Source organism: Scylla paramamosain, chromosome 13, assembly GCF_035594125.1.
Source record: "Scylla paramamosain isolate STU-SP2022 chromosome 13, ASM3559412v1, whole genome shotgun sequence".
NCBI classification, from domain to species: domain Eukaryota; kingdom Metazoa; phylum Arthropoda; class Malacostraca; order Decapoda; family Portunidae; genus Scylla; species Scylla paramamosain.
Genome location: NC_087163.1, coordinates 443725 through 460000, shown reverse-complemented (window position 1 = coordinate 460000; position 16276 = coordinate 443725). Strand labels below are relative to the sequence as shown.

General features: G+C 43.9%; 1 protein-coding gene and 1 long non-coding RNA gene across 4 annotated transcripts in view; one reads left to right on the top strand and one right to left on the bottom strand.

Annotated features, from left to right (window-relative positions):
• Nucleotides 1-12482, bottom strand: part of LOC135106244 (hemicentin-2-like) — a 106407-nt gene extending 93925 nt beyond the window's left edge. The window contains exon 1 of one of the 3 annotated variants that reach the window (XM_064015043.1): nucleotides 12292-12482. The gene's annotated coding sequence lies outside the window, so the exon portion shown is untranslated. The remainder of the gene's footprint in view (nucleotides 1-12291) is intronic. The other 2 variants (XM_064015044.1, XM_064015045.1) reach the window with 2 other exon arrangements.
• Nucleotides 1-16276, top strand: part of LOC135106247 (uncharacterized) — a 56566-nt gene that overhangs the window by 31516 nt on the left and 8774 nt on the right. The window lies entirely within an intron of this gene.

The following is a 16276-nucleotide window of genomic DNA, read 5'->3' as shown; positions in this document are numbered from 1 at the left end:
ACGGAGAGGTGACTTGTGGAAGCTTACGGTGACGGAATGGTGGCCTAGGAGGGAGGTTACTGTGACGGAGAGGTGACTTGTTGAAGCTTACGGTGACGGAGTGGTGGCATAGACAGGAATGTGGAGGTGAGACGGAGAGAACAGGATAGAGGAGAGGAATTCCGGAGACTTGGTGGAAATGAAACAGAGGAATAAGAGAGATCAGTGAAGGTAATCGCCTGAGGTTTTCTCCCTTCATCTGACTGACAGGTAAAGGCCAGGAGGATGGTTGGTACTGCGTCCTTCTTATCTATATGTTGCTATTTTTGGGCTACATTTTTCTTTCTTTTTATGCAAGGTAGATACTAGCTAACGGTAACAAAAAAAATAAATAAATAAATAAAAGAAGACCCACAGAAGTACCAGTCTCCAAAACAGAAGTAAAAAAAATAAATGATAATACAAATAATAATACTAATAATAAAAAACTGAGGATAAGTGTCGTTATCTCTCTTGAGGGAGTGCAAGTAATAGGAAGGATGAAATACAGAAGCAGGCAGGGAGCAGATCAATAGTGTCGATTGTTAATATACATGTGAAGGAGAAAAAGCAAGTTACGAAATATAATAAAAAAAAAAAAACGAAAAAAATAACCGCATAATTCTCTCCCAGAAAATGAGTATGAAAGTTCGAATGATTTAATTCCAGGTGTGCTATGATTTACAGTCGTATTAAATGAGGTCTCTCTCTCTCTCTCTCTCTCTCTCTCTTCTCTCTCTCTCTCTCTCTCTCTCTCTCTCTCTCTCTCTCTCTCTCTCTCTCTCTCTCTACAACGTCTACATGTTTCATCTCTCTTCTTTACACGAAGCAGGAACACAATCCAGGTTTTACTAAGCAGTGAAATCACCGCTGCATCGTTATACTTTGTTTTGTGTCTCCTCGCTTTTTCGTCCTCATTTCCTGCCATTCCCATGAAATTTGGCGCTTGGAGGTCGTACGTCCCTGAGGTATACGTGAAGGTAGCGCCATGCTGGTGAGATGTTGAGGCCTGGCAGGTGCAATATCGAGGAGCGTGACAGGTGGTGAAGATGTGAGGCGACTGTAAGTACTTCATTCCCACGCTGCAGCTTTTTTCCCGTGATGGTGTTCAACCGCTGTGTTCGCCGCGCCGCCAAGCCTTCTGCCGGGCTGTGTTTGGGGTACTCACTGGGTACTTGCTAACCATGCGTGTTCACTTCTTCCTTGATGGGTGAATCTGAAGCCATGCCTGGCAGTCCTTAGAAGGGCTTGGACAAAGAAGGAGTAAATCGTCCACGTCCCTGACGATTGATTTACGGTTGTCGTAGGGAGCTCCTGCTGGCTGGTGGACAGTAGTTGGGGGGAGGGGGGTATTCAAGGTAAATGATGCTACTTCTCTTTATCCTCCTCCTCCTCCTCCTCCTCCTGCAACTTAATTTCTTACACACCAAGAAAGAACCGTCCTTGCTGCAAGCTATGGCCGCAATGGATCATCTTCGATGGCCGCGTCTCTCATAGGAATTTGTGACTAAGAGCATTGGCAGCCACTGTTGTCTCTGGGACACACAGATGACATGGGCTGCTAGAAAATTTTCTGCTTCGCGACGAGCAAACCATGGACGCATTCATGCACTTTTTAAAGTTTTTAAGCTTGTTTCGCTCGTCAGTGATTGACAAGATACATAATTAACTGCAGAGAAGAGACTGCTTGCTTATGTCAGAACCCTGTTTCTTTTCAGTCGACGGAAAGTGCAGACGAACTGCTGCGTGAGTGTGGTGGGCATGTTGGAAAAAATAAATAAAAGGTCTTACTGTGATGGCACCTATAGTGTTTTTTTATGAAGTCTTACACTTATATTACCGTGTTATGAAATTATATACAAATTACAAATTATAAATTGTACGTTTCTTTTTTTTTCTTTTTTTTTTTTCTAGCGTACTTCAAATACTTCAAACAGCCAAGTAAAGACCAATAATGATGATGATGTTTGTTCTTCATTTCTTTTCCTTTGCGATCTCTTTGTCTTCTCTTTCACCTCCCTTTCACCTCCGCCTGCTTCTCCCATGCACTGCCAGGGTCAAGGCTGGCCAACTGAACGGCACTCGGCTCTTATTGGCCATCTTAGGTTTGATTCATGAGGCGGCTGCCGTGCTGCACTCAGCCCAATGAAGCATTACCGGCGCCCCAATGCCTCACTGCAGGCCAGACTCAGGACGAATAGTGATTTAAGGCCTCTTTGGAAGTCCACGAGTTCTTGTCAGAAGCAAACGCCGATACTGAAGTGCCTCCTGGTGAAAATATTGCGCTGGCGTCACTCACCGCGGCACTGCAATGCTCCACTCCCTGCCTGGTGCTCGCACTGAACACTTTGGCTGCTGTGGCTTCCTTCCGACTCAATGGAATGTCGTGGTGTATGCTTAGCGTATGATTCGGAAAGAGGTTATTGACAGCAAAAGGGTGGATCAGAGTATTCAAACATTAGAGGATCATATTTCTTCGGTAAAATCGTTTAGAGGTGCTCATATGAAGTAACAAGCGCCAGACTCACTGTTTGTGAAGTAAAAAAATTTGTAAATATTGGAAACACAGACGGGGCACTTCGGCACTTGTTACACCACACACGAGGAAAAGGTCACAAGTTCTCTCCCTCTCTCTCTCTCTCTCTCTCTCTCTCTCTCTCTCTCTCTCTCTCTCTCTCTCTCTCTCTCTCTCTCTCTCTCTCTCACGAACACACACACACATACCATTTTATAACCTCACGGACAGGTCACCACTAAAGAATGTCCTCTATGCACATCTCTTAATCACCACTCTGAATGATGCACGGAGACAGTGAGGATGGCGTGACTTGGATGAAAGATTAGCCAAATATAGGGATGAAATTGAGCCTGCAAAGTATTCACAGTAGTCTCCTTGTACTGCGTACAAGGAGACCACTACGAACAACACACCGGCGCCCTGTGACATGCAGGCCATGGAACCACTGACCCATGGTTGTGCTGACCCAACCTTACAATATACAGCACATCTGGAAAAGTTGGTATTTTATGTTCCTCCGTGGCCGGCTGCCGCTCCTCGCCGCCCATCATAAAAATGATGTCCAGGTCCTCGGAGGCTTTCTTCCCGACCAAGACTTCTCATTTTTATGTAAGACTCATATATATTCGTATAGCTCGATAAATTACATAGATAGACAAGTGGATGGCCGCTGACCGTTTCTCTTTTATTTTATTGACAATCTCTGGTCACTTCACCTTCCCTCCCCGCCACCACGGTCCCCTCACCGCCACCCCCCTCCCTGCCTGCTGCCTCACCACATCACGGTGACAACCTTCCCTGGAGTCACTTTGTCGCGCTCATGATTTGTGACTCTATTTACTTGTTGCCTGATAGGAGTGAAATCACTCCACAGCTAAAAAAAAAAAAAAAAAGTGAAATTCTGATGAAAATATGACTCGTAGTAATGGAAAACCTAAACGGGATCTCTTTTTTTATTTTAACCATTTATGTTCAGGAGTAGTTTTCTTCTTTTCCCAAGACTCAATACAAGAAATAATGGAGTAAGGTTAAGGTTGTCACCGCCTCGCCCTCCCGTCTTATTGCGGTGACTTAACGAGTCTGACAACACGACACTGAGACGAAGACTCCTCCCGAGCTGCTCCTCGAGGCTCCGAACACCCAACTCATACAAATGGACCAACAAACACGAAACAACACGAAACTCTTGCTCTCTTGTTAGGGGAAGTTTGTTACGGCGGCAAGGAAGACACCACCACCACCACCACCACCACGTAATGGATAATGTGAGTGTAAATAAAGTTACCTTGGTATCTCGTTTCCGCCGGCTCAAAGCCAGGCCACCAATGCACAGTTATGAAAAAGAGAAATATAAATTGGAGGAATTCACTGGCACGACACTCGAATACAAATCAGAAGTCTCATTTATTTTACATAGCTCACCCGTGCGTTCCCGCCTCTAATACCGTGTGTAAATTTAGTCACCGTACCACGAGAAAAGCAGAGAGAATGGAACGTCTAGTCACAAAAGTTATGGTGATACAAGTCATGTGAAGAACACCTTAAGGAATTCAACTTGCACTCTTCAACAGAGCAGACTAAGAGATGATCTAACTAAAAGTATACTAAAGCAAGTTATGAAGAACATCTTTAGGAATTAAACTTTTACTCTTTAATCAACACAGCACAGAGTAAGGAAGGACCTAATCCGAGCATTCAAGCCTTTGGAAGAATAAAGAAACAGACGATAATGATCATCACATCAGACGAACAGGCGTCACCAGAAACAACACGCACAAAATAATCAGGAAACGATTTCAGTCCTTGGAAGCGAAGTATTTTATCTAACCTTGTAGTTGAGTCAAATACAAGTGAAGCCTAAAAAAATCACTTCAATAAATACCTTGCGTCAAGTCCTCAGCTCGCAGTCTCTCTCTGGGAATGAGACAAATGCATCAAGAAATTGCAGTTTGAACTTCCCCTTGCATTCATTTGTATTCCTATGTAAACCATCACTACCTTCTCCTGCCTGTAATCCTATGTACATCTCCTCCTCCTCCTCCTCCTCCTCCTCCTCCTCCTCCTCCTCCTATCTGGTTATCCCATCTTTCCTCCCTTCCATGACATGAATAGTTTTATTTAATATTTCACGAACCACTTTCACGGGCTTTCTAATATAGATCTCCCTACAAGTGCACCAGGTTCACATGAGTTCCCCGAGGAATTGAGTGTCGCCCCTGACTCGTGGAGGCTGCGGCGAGTGAAGAAATTAATGTTGCGCAGAGTTGTGACAGTTAGTGGGTCTTGTGCGCGTAATGTCGGTGGAGAGAGAGAGAGAGACAGAGAGAGAGAGAGAGAGAGAGAGAGAGAGAGAGAGAGAGAGAGAGAGAGGACACACACAGAGAGGCACGGAAAGAAAGAGAGAAAAAAAGAAAGAAGGAAAGCGAGAGGGAGATAGACGCGAAAAGAAAGAAAAAAAGTAAGAATGAAAAAAGAAAGAACGGAAAAGAAAAAGAGAAAGACACATACAGACAAAGCATGTGGCAGAAAATATTCGTGTGCTAGTAAAGGAACAGCACCAGTATCCAGAATCAATGCAATCACTGAGGAAGAGATTTGCCTCTTTCTTCTCTATCGCCTGGCTTCACTTGCACTTCTGATGAGGATTACTGCAATGCTCTTACTAAACCCTCGCCTTTGCTTCCCCCTGGCTGATGGGCGTGCATTTGTATAGCCACCGATGAATAAAAGGCTAGCATATTGATAGAACGTGACGAAATTGATGAAATAGCAGATTAATGAAATGAACAGACACGTTTCAATCATCTTTCTATTTTTATAATTTCTGTGACTTGCATCGCAATCTGATTTACCCATCAAGACAGAGGAGAGTGAAGATGGCAGTGTTGCAAGCCCATTGCGTCACATTGCCTTGCGTCACAAACACAGGTAATATTGCAAGCAGGAGCTGAGGAGAATGTTTGGACGTAATTTTTTATTCATGGCAAGCCTTCGCCGCCACGCGTTTTTGCTTTGATGAATGTTTTGATAAATGTACACACCCCACACCCACACAGAGTAAAGCACACGGCACTCTTTCCCGAAACAAAGGACTATTTTTCTCTCCCTTTTACAAAATAAAGCACAAATCCCGGTCCACTACGCATATTAAAGCACAAAGTCTCATCCACCATACAGAGTAAAGAACAAGGCCCTCTTCCCTAGAGTAAAGCACTATTTTCTCCCATACAGGCTAGCAGAACGACACACAGTCACACCGCTGCCACGCGCCTCATCATTCTCATCATTCCACGCGTCACTCTACACACTCGTCATGAAACTGGCTCTTATCAGTGTACCCTGATTCCTCTTCGTCATACACACTTCCCTCTTCACCGTCACCCATTCACTTCACGCACTCATACTAGTCTCACGCCGCCAGGACCCCCTCACGCTTCCTCTTCCAGTTTCTTGGCTTAACACACTTCTCCATCTCTTCACTTCCCTGTCCATTCTCATTCTCCCTTGATGTCTCGCTTCCCAGAGCTCTTCCTCCTCCTCCTCCTCCTCCTCCTCCTCCTCCTCCTGCTTTTCTATTCAATTCCCTCCTTTCCTTTACCTGTGATGAAGTGTATATGTATTCACTTTAATGCTCCCAGTATCTCAGTTCGCCAGTGTCTCTTCATCTCTTCTGCACAGCTGCTTCCCCTCAGCTTTGTCACGATCGGAACAATGTGCAGCACAATTTGAGAGTTATTCTTATGGGCTGATTAGTTTCGTTTGATGTTTCATTTCGTATTGTTTTATGCCTTTGTTTTATTGTTAGTTTCTTGTATTTACTTTCCTCTTGATCATTTATTTGCTTTATTATGGGTTATCGGATTCTGTTATCGTTGCTGGTGTGTTTGTGTGTGTGTGTGTGTGTGTGTGTGTGTGTGTGTGTGTGTGTGTGTGTGTGTGTGTGTGTGTGTGTGTGTGTGTGTGTGTGTGGTTACTCAGCACTCACGTTGCAGTCTCTTGTAAAGGCAGGATAGCAAATTATTTTCCTGGGAATTACTTTTTGGTCCTTTCTTTCATATTTGTTTTTCAATTAACTGCCTTCTATTTCATGCTGTTTTTTTTTAATTCTGGGCAAATTCTAATGACAACAATAAATGAATCGATAAGTAAACAGGTTAGTAAATGTATACGTAAAAAATTAAATACACAAATAAACGAATAAAATACGTAAATGAAAATAGGAAGTTATCAGTAACCGCCCCTCGCCCATGTCCCAATATTTCAAGAGGGAACAGTCTGACTCTTAACACACGGCGCCCTCCCAGAAGATATTAGTCTTTCCCCCTCAGGTCTCTTAATGTGGGACTCGCTCCCCTCGAGGCCAAGTTACGGCCAACACCGGCACCTCGCGCCACGCCTGCTGCTGGAGGGAAAGGGAAAAGATGCGACAGAATGGAATTTGCTGCCTGGAAACTATAGTGATCGTCTCTCTTATGAAGTGATAATGGTCTTAGGAAAGTTCTAAATATAGCTATATCGATAATGGTTATATTGATATAGCACGAAATAGAGTATTGCTAGTTAGTATCTGTATTGTTACGGCACACACACACACACACACACACACACACACACACACACACACACACACACAGAGCCATAACATTAGGCACATACATACTAATGGCAATATCCTAAGCTCCACTGCTACAAGCAAGGAGTTCTAATACATGTAGACACACACCCAGAGGAGCTCAGCCCACTATGCCAGCCCCAGTCATCCGCCTCTCGTTTCTGTCCACCACACTCGCCACCTACACTACCAGTCGTGATTCTCCCTCGCTCACTCAATACAATCAGCCGCAGCAAAGTTTCCCCATCAGTTTACAGCCACGATCGTCCCGCTCCACACTCGCACCACTCTGTGCCCGCCACGACAATTTAGTGACACTTTTACCGCTTCCGTCACTCTGGACACCGACCCCCATTACGTGCAGTGAATGTTTAATGAATGGCCACTCCACGGGCGCACCCTACTCTCACCTAACCTGCGCCTCTATCCGATAACTGCGCTGCCCGTCTCACTTGCATAAGCCCGTTCATCTGCTGGGCCATAAAGGTGACGCATGGCTGAGCTGGGACACCACAGACAGGCTACAGTGCCGTGGAGCTTCGTTGCCTGTGTTGCATAAGTTCACTGGGACAGCCGTAACGCACATCTGCTGCTCTTACACTCGAACCAGGAGGGAGTGGTAGCATTTTAAATTCCTGTTTGAGTTTATTTATTTATTTATTTTTTTTTTCAGTTATGCACTTAGTTTTCAGATCACTAGTTTGAATTCACTTTATTCAGAAACCACAAATACTGATGTTTCTTGTGGATTTGTTCAGAATCATAGTTGGCATAGTTGTTGTTCCTGTTCTCGATCATCTATTCCTCCTCCTCCTCCTCTTCATCCTCATCATCATCTTTCTCTTCCTCCAGTCACATGTTGCAAGAAAGAAGTCGCAAAAGAAGTTACAACTTACATGTTGCAATAGAAACTTAGACACTTGTGGCATCAAGCGTGTGATTTCAGAGCACTGGACGAGGGTGAAACCTGCAGGTCGTCAGCGCCTTTGAAGGAGGAGGAGGCAGAGGAGGAGGAGGAACGAAAGAACTGGGACAGAAAATACATAAAAAAAAAATGTAGGACTGGAGGAGGAGGAGGAGAAGGAACTAGAACAGAATAAAGTAAAAGAGGACGAGGAGGAAGAGGGAGAGAAGGAGGAGGAGGAGGAGGAGGAGGAGGAGGAGGAGGAGGAGGAGGAGGAGGAGAAGTAGGAGGAGGAGGAGGAGAAGGAGGGAGGGGGAAAATACAGACCAACAAGAAATGAAAGAAAAAAAAAACCCACGGGAATGGAGAAAGAAAATTAGGAAGAAAAGAAGTGAAAGAAAACAGAAAACATAGAACTAACAAAAAAAACAGAGAGAGAGAGAGAGAGAGAGAGAGAGAGAGAGAGAGAGAGAGAGAGAGAGAGAGAGAGGTGATGTAATGGAATGGGAGGGAGAGGAAATGAGAAGAAAAGGAAAGAAGAAAAGAATGGAAGACAGAAGAAACACAGGCAATAGAGGGAAGACCACTTGGGCATCGTCTTTACACGCAACCATTTCCCACAGGGAGTCTCCTCCATTACGCCAAAGATAGAATCATTATTGTATAGATCGGAGAAATATTCTTGGATTTCTTCTTTTGTAAGTCTAACAATTCTCTCTCTCTCTCTCTCTCTCTCTCTCTCTCTCTCTCTCTCTCTCTCTCTCTCTCTCTCTCTCTCTCTCTCTCTCTCTCTCTCTCTCTCTCTCTCTCTCTCTCTCTCACACACACACACACACACACACACACACACACACACACACACACACACACACACACACACACACACACACACACACACTCACAAAATAGGAGCGTATGATCGAGATTCTATAAATAAACCAATTAGTATTTCGGCAAAAACAAGTTGATAGACAAGTTAATTCCCACTCTGTCAATTATGAATGTAAAAAGTATATCACTTTCATCACTTTTACCCAAAATGATTTAAATAATTCTGAGGTCGTACCGTAGTTGTTAGCGGGGAGAGAGAGAGAGAGAGAGAGAGAGAGAGAGAGAGAGAGAGAGAGAGAGAGAGAGAGAGAGAGAGAGAGAGAGAGAGAGTGGGGGGAGGCGGCGAGGGAGAGGAAGAGGGAGTCACAGCTCGGTCACCTGCACGCCAAGTCAACATTAGGAGAGGAGAGCAAGAAAAACTTCCCTTTTAGAGACTCGGGACGCTAATGGAGGAAGACAACTGTGGCCAGACACTTGCTTGGGGTTTGTGGAGCTGTTGGTGTTCACAGTGCATCAGTCACATCACTTAGCATTATCATCATCATCATCACCACACCAATCGTCACCTTTACTTCACCATCATCGTCGCCGTCACTTCAATTATCAGCTGTGTGTGTGTTGCTGAATGCTGGAATTTGTATGTCAGTATTTTTTTCTATTTGTCCGTGTATCATTCTTTGTCTTTATCTATCTATCTATCTATCTATCTACCTATCTATCAACACACACACACACACACACACACACACACACACACACACACACACACACACACACACACACACACACACACACACACACACACACACACACACACACACACACACACGCACGCACACATCGCTCTGGCTTCACAGACCACGTCATCGTCTTTTATCCTCAAGTCACGAGGAAATTTTTCATGAGATTAACTCTTAGTAATTGCATTAATTTAGAACTTGTGTCCATCCAATTTCATAACTACATTTATATTTCTCTTCTCTCTTTCCCCTTTTCGTTCGTGTATGCAAGCAAATTTTTCCACGATTATTATGAGGACGAAAACAAAAGACATTTTTTCGTGTATACAAGATTATCATTTTCTTTTCCATTTTCCCTTCCTGTACGTGAGAGTATCTTTACCTTCCCTTTATGCGTGTGAGAGTGTATGTCCTCTTTCCCTTCGTATATGTGAGTGTCTGTCCCTGTTCCCTTCGTGTATGCAAGAGTTTCCCCCTTTTCCTTCATATATACAAGAGCAGACGCCAGAGGTCATGCAAATATACGAGGAGGAAGAATAAGAGCGCAACATGATATGATGAGATTTCATGCACAACATGACGCGCAGCAGAATTAACCTTGTAAATTTGCATGTAGTTACGTGAGAGAGATCAAGTTATGTCTTGTTTCCGTATTACTGTTGTATCAGCCTTGCTCGCAGGCGTCAGATGGAACAAAAATATTTCACATGGGCGAGGATACGGAAGAAAAACTTAAAATATACAAAGCAAGCATGTCTGTCAGTTATTTTTTCCGTACGGACGACAAGAGAAGTGGACGTGAGTAGGAAAAATAAAGCATTTACAGTGATGTTTTCAGTGCGGACGAGGAGAGAAATGAAGAAGAATGACAACAGGTGAAAATATTGTGAAAGTTTCCATCAGTATATTCCGCCGGTAACTGTTGGTGTAAATGTATATACTGAGAGCTGGAGTGTTCGCAGGGGCTTGTTTTGGTGGTGATGAGATGTTTTTATGTGAGGAGGGCAGGTGTTCATTAGTGAGTCAAGCGAGGCAAAGAGGGGGAGAGAGAGAGAGAGAGAGAGAGAGAGAGAGAGAGAGAGAGAGAGAGAGAGAGAGAGAGAGAGAGAGAGAGAGAGAGAGAGAGACGGACAGGTAGGCAGACACACTCACTTTCAATGACTTGTTATGATCATATTAATAAATTTGCTAATATGATCACAACAAGTGTAATCCTTCACTTAACACACAGATGCATGTAATCCATCACACGTGTCGTTAGCGAAAAATATTACCGTCAAATCGAGAGCCCACGCGATTACGTCGGAGTCTGCTTATTGAATAAATGGCGAAATTTTTTCACGATAAATTGAAGATGACCTGCCCCTCTTCCTCCTCGATCCTTCCTCTCCCTTTTTTTTTTTTCATTTCTTTTATTTTATTTTTTTCTTCCCTTTCTTCTTTCGCTCTTCCATTCCCACCTCCTTCCTATCCCTTCCCCTTCTTTCCCTTCCTGTCTGTTTTCCACCTCTTCTCCCTTTCCTTCACACTCACTTCCCCATCCTTCCTCATCTCCCTCTCCTCTACATCTCTTTTCTTTCCTTCCTTCTCTGTCTGTTTTCCACCTCTTCTCCCTCTTCTTCACACTCAGTTCCTCGTCTTTTCTTCTTTTTACCAGTTCCCCTCTGCCCTTCATCGCTCAATTATTCCAGCCTGGGGAAGATGAGGGAAGGGAGAGGCCAGCCCTTCTGCTGCCTGGAGGCCTCAGTGGGAATCGTACCTTATTAGTGGAAGCGAGTCCTGGGACGAACCCTGACTCAACTCGGTGATTGGATGATGGAGGCGATCCCTTAATGAGTGTGTGCTGATATGAATTTACTAAACATTAACTATTGGACAGTGAAGAGAAAAAAATAATTGAAAAAGGTAGGTAATTGGTATGATTTTAAAAGCTGCTACATCACTTAATTCGTTCACTGGCTGAAAAAGGAAATAAACGAGATGTCTGAAAATAAAGTGCTTCTGGTTCTCTGTTTCGTCTCTCTATCACATTCCTTTGGGTGAAAGTAAATACTTCTTTCTGTGAGATGTGTTAAGTTCCTCGGGGCTTGACGACAGGGATGAGTTCACACCGCCAGACCACTGCACACTGGAATCCACCCTCCACCGTCCACGCTCGCAGTCACTCACTAGCAGCGCGTCTGAATACTTGCACTTAAACACTACGACACACGCACTCGCTCTTGTGGTGCAAAGAATTCAGTCATTCAATTTCAGTTTCCACTAAAAATTTAAATCAGTGCGGAAAATAAAAGTATGAGTTAGTCTTTGCATCTGTTTTTTTTTTTTTTTATGACACGTAACTAACTTTCCCTTTCCAAGGCAAACACTCTGATAGCTTCGGTTTTCTAAGTTGAAAAATTGAGTGTTGTGCAAAAGCAATATCGAGACTTTGTTTTCTTTGTCGGTTACTAACTCACTTCTCCTCTCCAGGCCAAACACTGTGAGAGCTTCGTCTTTAATTGAAAAAAAAAAAAAGTATTACTGCTAAGCTAATATCGAGTCCGTGTTCTCTTTGCCGATAACTAACTCGCTTCTCCTCTCACAGACAAACACCACGGCATTCTCAATTTAAATAAGAGGTAATAGCGAGGTGTCAGAAAGTTTATGTCCAACTCCTTTACGGTACCTGACTCACTCTTCCTCTCTGCAACTCACTAAGGACCCTACGAGAGACGGCTAGCGAGAAGCACGGAGGAGCGCGTCGACAACTGTGCCCGTGCCTGTCTGCGGTGAGCGTCACTCCACCACCAACACCCGCCGCTGACTGCGTGACTGTACTACCGTCCACCGCCCGCTTTCCTCGCTCCCCCTCGGCTGCCTTACCTGGACGCCGCCTCTCATTAGCTGCAACACCTTTCAGTCTGACATAGCCCCCATTAGCGTTATAATTTTAATGTAAACTTGCACTTACTTTTAATAGTGCAGCTTTTTATGCCTTAGGTTATTGAAAATGGCACAGATTTTATTTTATTTTGTTTATTTATTTTCTGCGGCGGTGCTATGAAGGAGGATGGGAAGAGTAAAGAAATTTTTTTTTTTTATCTTATAAAATTGGTGATTGTATATTTACCTCCCTGTTAGTTGCTCATTATTCCCCCTCCTTCTCTCCTCCCCCCTCTCTCTCTCTCTCTCTCTCTCTCTCTCTCTCTCTCTCTCTCTCTCTCTCTCTCTCTCTCTCTCTCTCTCTCTCTCTCTCTCTCTCTCTCTCTCTCTCTCTCTCTGTGTGTGTGTGTGTGTGTGTGTGTGTGTGTACCCTGTTTTGTTTTTATGTTCTTGCTTTATCTCCTGTTCGTGCTCATGGTTTCTTTTCTTCTTTTATTTTCTCTATTTGTCATGCTCCCCTTTATCGCTCATTTCTTTTTTCTTTCCCTTTGTAACATTTTTTTAGCCATTTATCTCATTACTCCTTCCCGTCTTTCTTCCTTTGCCATTCTCTCTCTCTCTCTCTCTCTCTCTCTCTCTCTCTCTCTCTCTCTCTCTCTCTCTCTCTCTCTCTCTCTCTCTCTCTCTCTCTCTCTCTACAAGAAGTCATTATAGTGAGAAATCCACATTTTAGTTCTTTTAATCGGTTTCTAAAAGTTTGCCTGAAATTCTTGAACGTTACTACACTAGACTCTCTCTCTTCTTGGTATTTTATTCTGTGCTCCTTAGAAATGTATGAATCAAACTGGTATCTTTGTTTATTTTCTCATCTCTTTCACTGGTAAACTCGGAAAGTGAATTTTTCCATCTTGCTTTTTCTTTTTTTTTTTTTTTTTATAGCTTGGACTATTTTAAGAGAACGGTATCAAGACACCGGCACTGAACTGGCCATTGCGACTAAACCCTTTCCTGTTTTTTTTTTTTTTTTTTTTACCGGTCGGCAATTAAGCTATTTTTTCCTGGTTCCATTGCCCCTGACCAGCCTCCTTTACACGTAGAGGTAAAGGAAAACTCCGGGTCAAGGGACGAGAAAAGAGCAAGTCCGATTCTTTGTTTTGTGTCGTGTGAATTCCTGAGACGTGTTGCTCTGCCCTCCCTTTTACTCTTTGTCTGTCTTTCTGTCTGCTTCCTGACGTATTCCTTTCGCTATTCTTTTTCCTCCTCTCTCTTTCTCTCTGCTCTGTTTTATCTTTTGTTCTTCCTAGTATCTTTTTCATGTATTGTTTTTGTCTGTTTTTCTGTCTATATTTGCTTTTCTTGCAGTTTGTTTTGTTTTTGTTTTGTGTTTCTCTTTTTTGTCGTCGGTCTCATTGCTGTAAAGTTTTCCTCTTGCTTTGTTTCCTCCTTCTAATCTTCTGCCAATAACCGGACTGCAGACGTGATTGACCTTCCTACCGTCACTGACACATTTCTACGACTTTTTGCATCGCTTCTCGTCATCTCTGGCCATTTCCACGTCGCTGTGAATTAGTTGTGAGCTTAATACAGCTGCGTACCTCTTTCCTCCACCTGTGACCTCTCCACATAATTACACACCAACTCTGACATTTCCAAATAGTTACATAAGTCCCTGTTACAAATGCGACTTTTCTAGTCATTTTGTTAACCGTGACTCTGCCCACCTGACCTTACCTTACATTACCTTAGTTTATCTTACCTTGCCTTGCATTACCTAACTTTACCTTACCTTACCTTATTTCACCTTATCTTGTTTAACCTTACCTCACCTTATCCTATCTTACTTCACCTTACCTTGTTTGATCTTACCTTCCCTTCCCTTACCTTGTATTATTGTTTTTTTTTTTTCACCTTATCCTACCTTACTTCACCTTACCATACCTTGCCTCCCTGTTCCCTCCCCTTCACGTTACTGCACGTGAGTTAACCTTTCTCAAATCGTAACATTGTTTCTCCCTGCACTTAAGACCTCTTCTCAATCCTGCACCTCGACTATTGACTTTCCATATTACTGAAAACCTTCTCGCTAAGACAAAGACCTCTTCACCTCTTCACATTACAGAACATGAGCAGTAAATTTCCCGCGCTAGTTTCCTCCTTTCTTGATGCCGTCTTCCTGACCTGATGCCCTATTCCCGCTGCTGATCGCCCGTCACTCTAAAACACTGCGCCTCGTCCTTCACAGCGGCCCGGCGCCCCACCTCAACTTTAACCTGCTCTCTCCCCTTCCCGCTGTCTCCGGCTTAGCATTGCTCCCTCGCGTGGCTTTGGCCCTGCACACTGCCTCTCTGCCTCGCTGCCTCCCTTACTCCCCACCAGGACCCTCCCCGCTTCCTTTTTTATTCACTCCAGCTCTATGTAACTGTTTCTCTCTCTCTCTCTCTCTCTCTCTCTCTCTCTCTCTCTCTCTCTCTCTCTCTCTCTCTCTCTCTCTCTCTCTCTCTCTCTCTCTCTCTCTCTCTCTCTCTCTCTCTCTCTCATGTTATTGCTTTCTCGAAATGTATGTATATTCCTTTTATGATATGGAATGGGTTGTAATTGGTGTAAAAGCATGATTGATGAGAAATAATCTTTATCTATATATGTATATTCAATATTTATAATCCGAAATTGTCATTACGTCACACTTGTATTGACGAAACCATTTGAATAAGTATTATTTTCAAACCTCTTATCTGCAATAAACTTCCCGCCTTACATCACTGGCTGCGTTGTCACCACCTGCGCCACCTGTTGTAAATAAGGTTCATCACTACGTCGTCCTTCACAAATACATAGAGAATGAAATAGTGAGTGCAGCAGCTAAGCGTTATGCACGAGACTCCCTTCGCCCCGTCTTTCAAGGGTTCATGGAGGTGGAAATGCCCTGTGCAGCCGCCGGGCGCACAGAGGGCAAAGAGCAGCTCAGAACGTATCACGATTATTGCCGAAGCTAAACGGTACGACTCTGGGGATTTATGTTACGGTTCTATCAGCGCCAACTGTTTGCCAAATAGCTTGTTAGATTCCGGCCTCTCATTATAGTGAATTCACTCCTATGTTCTCGCTCCCGCCTCTGCTGCCGACGCCGCCGCCCTGCTCGACCACCAAGCCCAGCCACTCACGCCGGCAGGAATATTAAGTGCTAATGGCTTTATCTTCAAGGTGACATTGTCGAAGGCGTCGCATCGTTGCCTCCGTTGTCCAGGAATTTAGGTCAAGGAGAAGCGTGTAGCGATTAACCCTTTCACTGCGAGATGCAATTATTCACAGCACTAAAGGCACGGGACAGTGTTTACGAGCATTGACGAAGAGAAAAAATGGGATTATATGAATATATTTTGCGATTTCTAGTCAATATAATGTCTAGAGGTGGCTGTAGACAAAGAGGAACGTCTCAGAGTGGATTGTGACTATGGAAAACTGCGACAAATAGAACTGAAAGGATTAATGACCCATTGAGCCTTCCCCTCTCTTTCACCAACTTACCAACCCTCCACCACACCAACCCACCAGCCCACAAACCCACCAACCCTCCAGCACACTAACCCACCAGCCCACAAACCCACCAACCCACTAACTCACCAACCCACGAACCCACCACACCACTAGCCTTCAGTACTCTCCTCTGCACCACTACACTTCAACCATAGCTGAGCGTCTCCTTTACCGGTAACTATCTCTACCACACATACCACCACCTCACTACCACACCTTTCAAGCCTTTTTATCTTTGTATTATTATTTTTTTT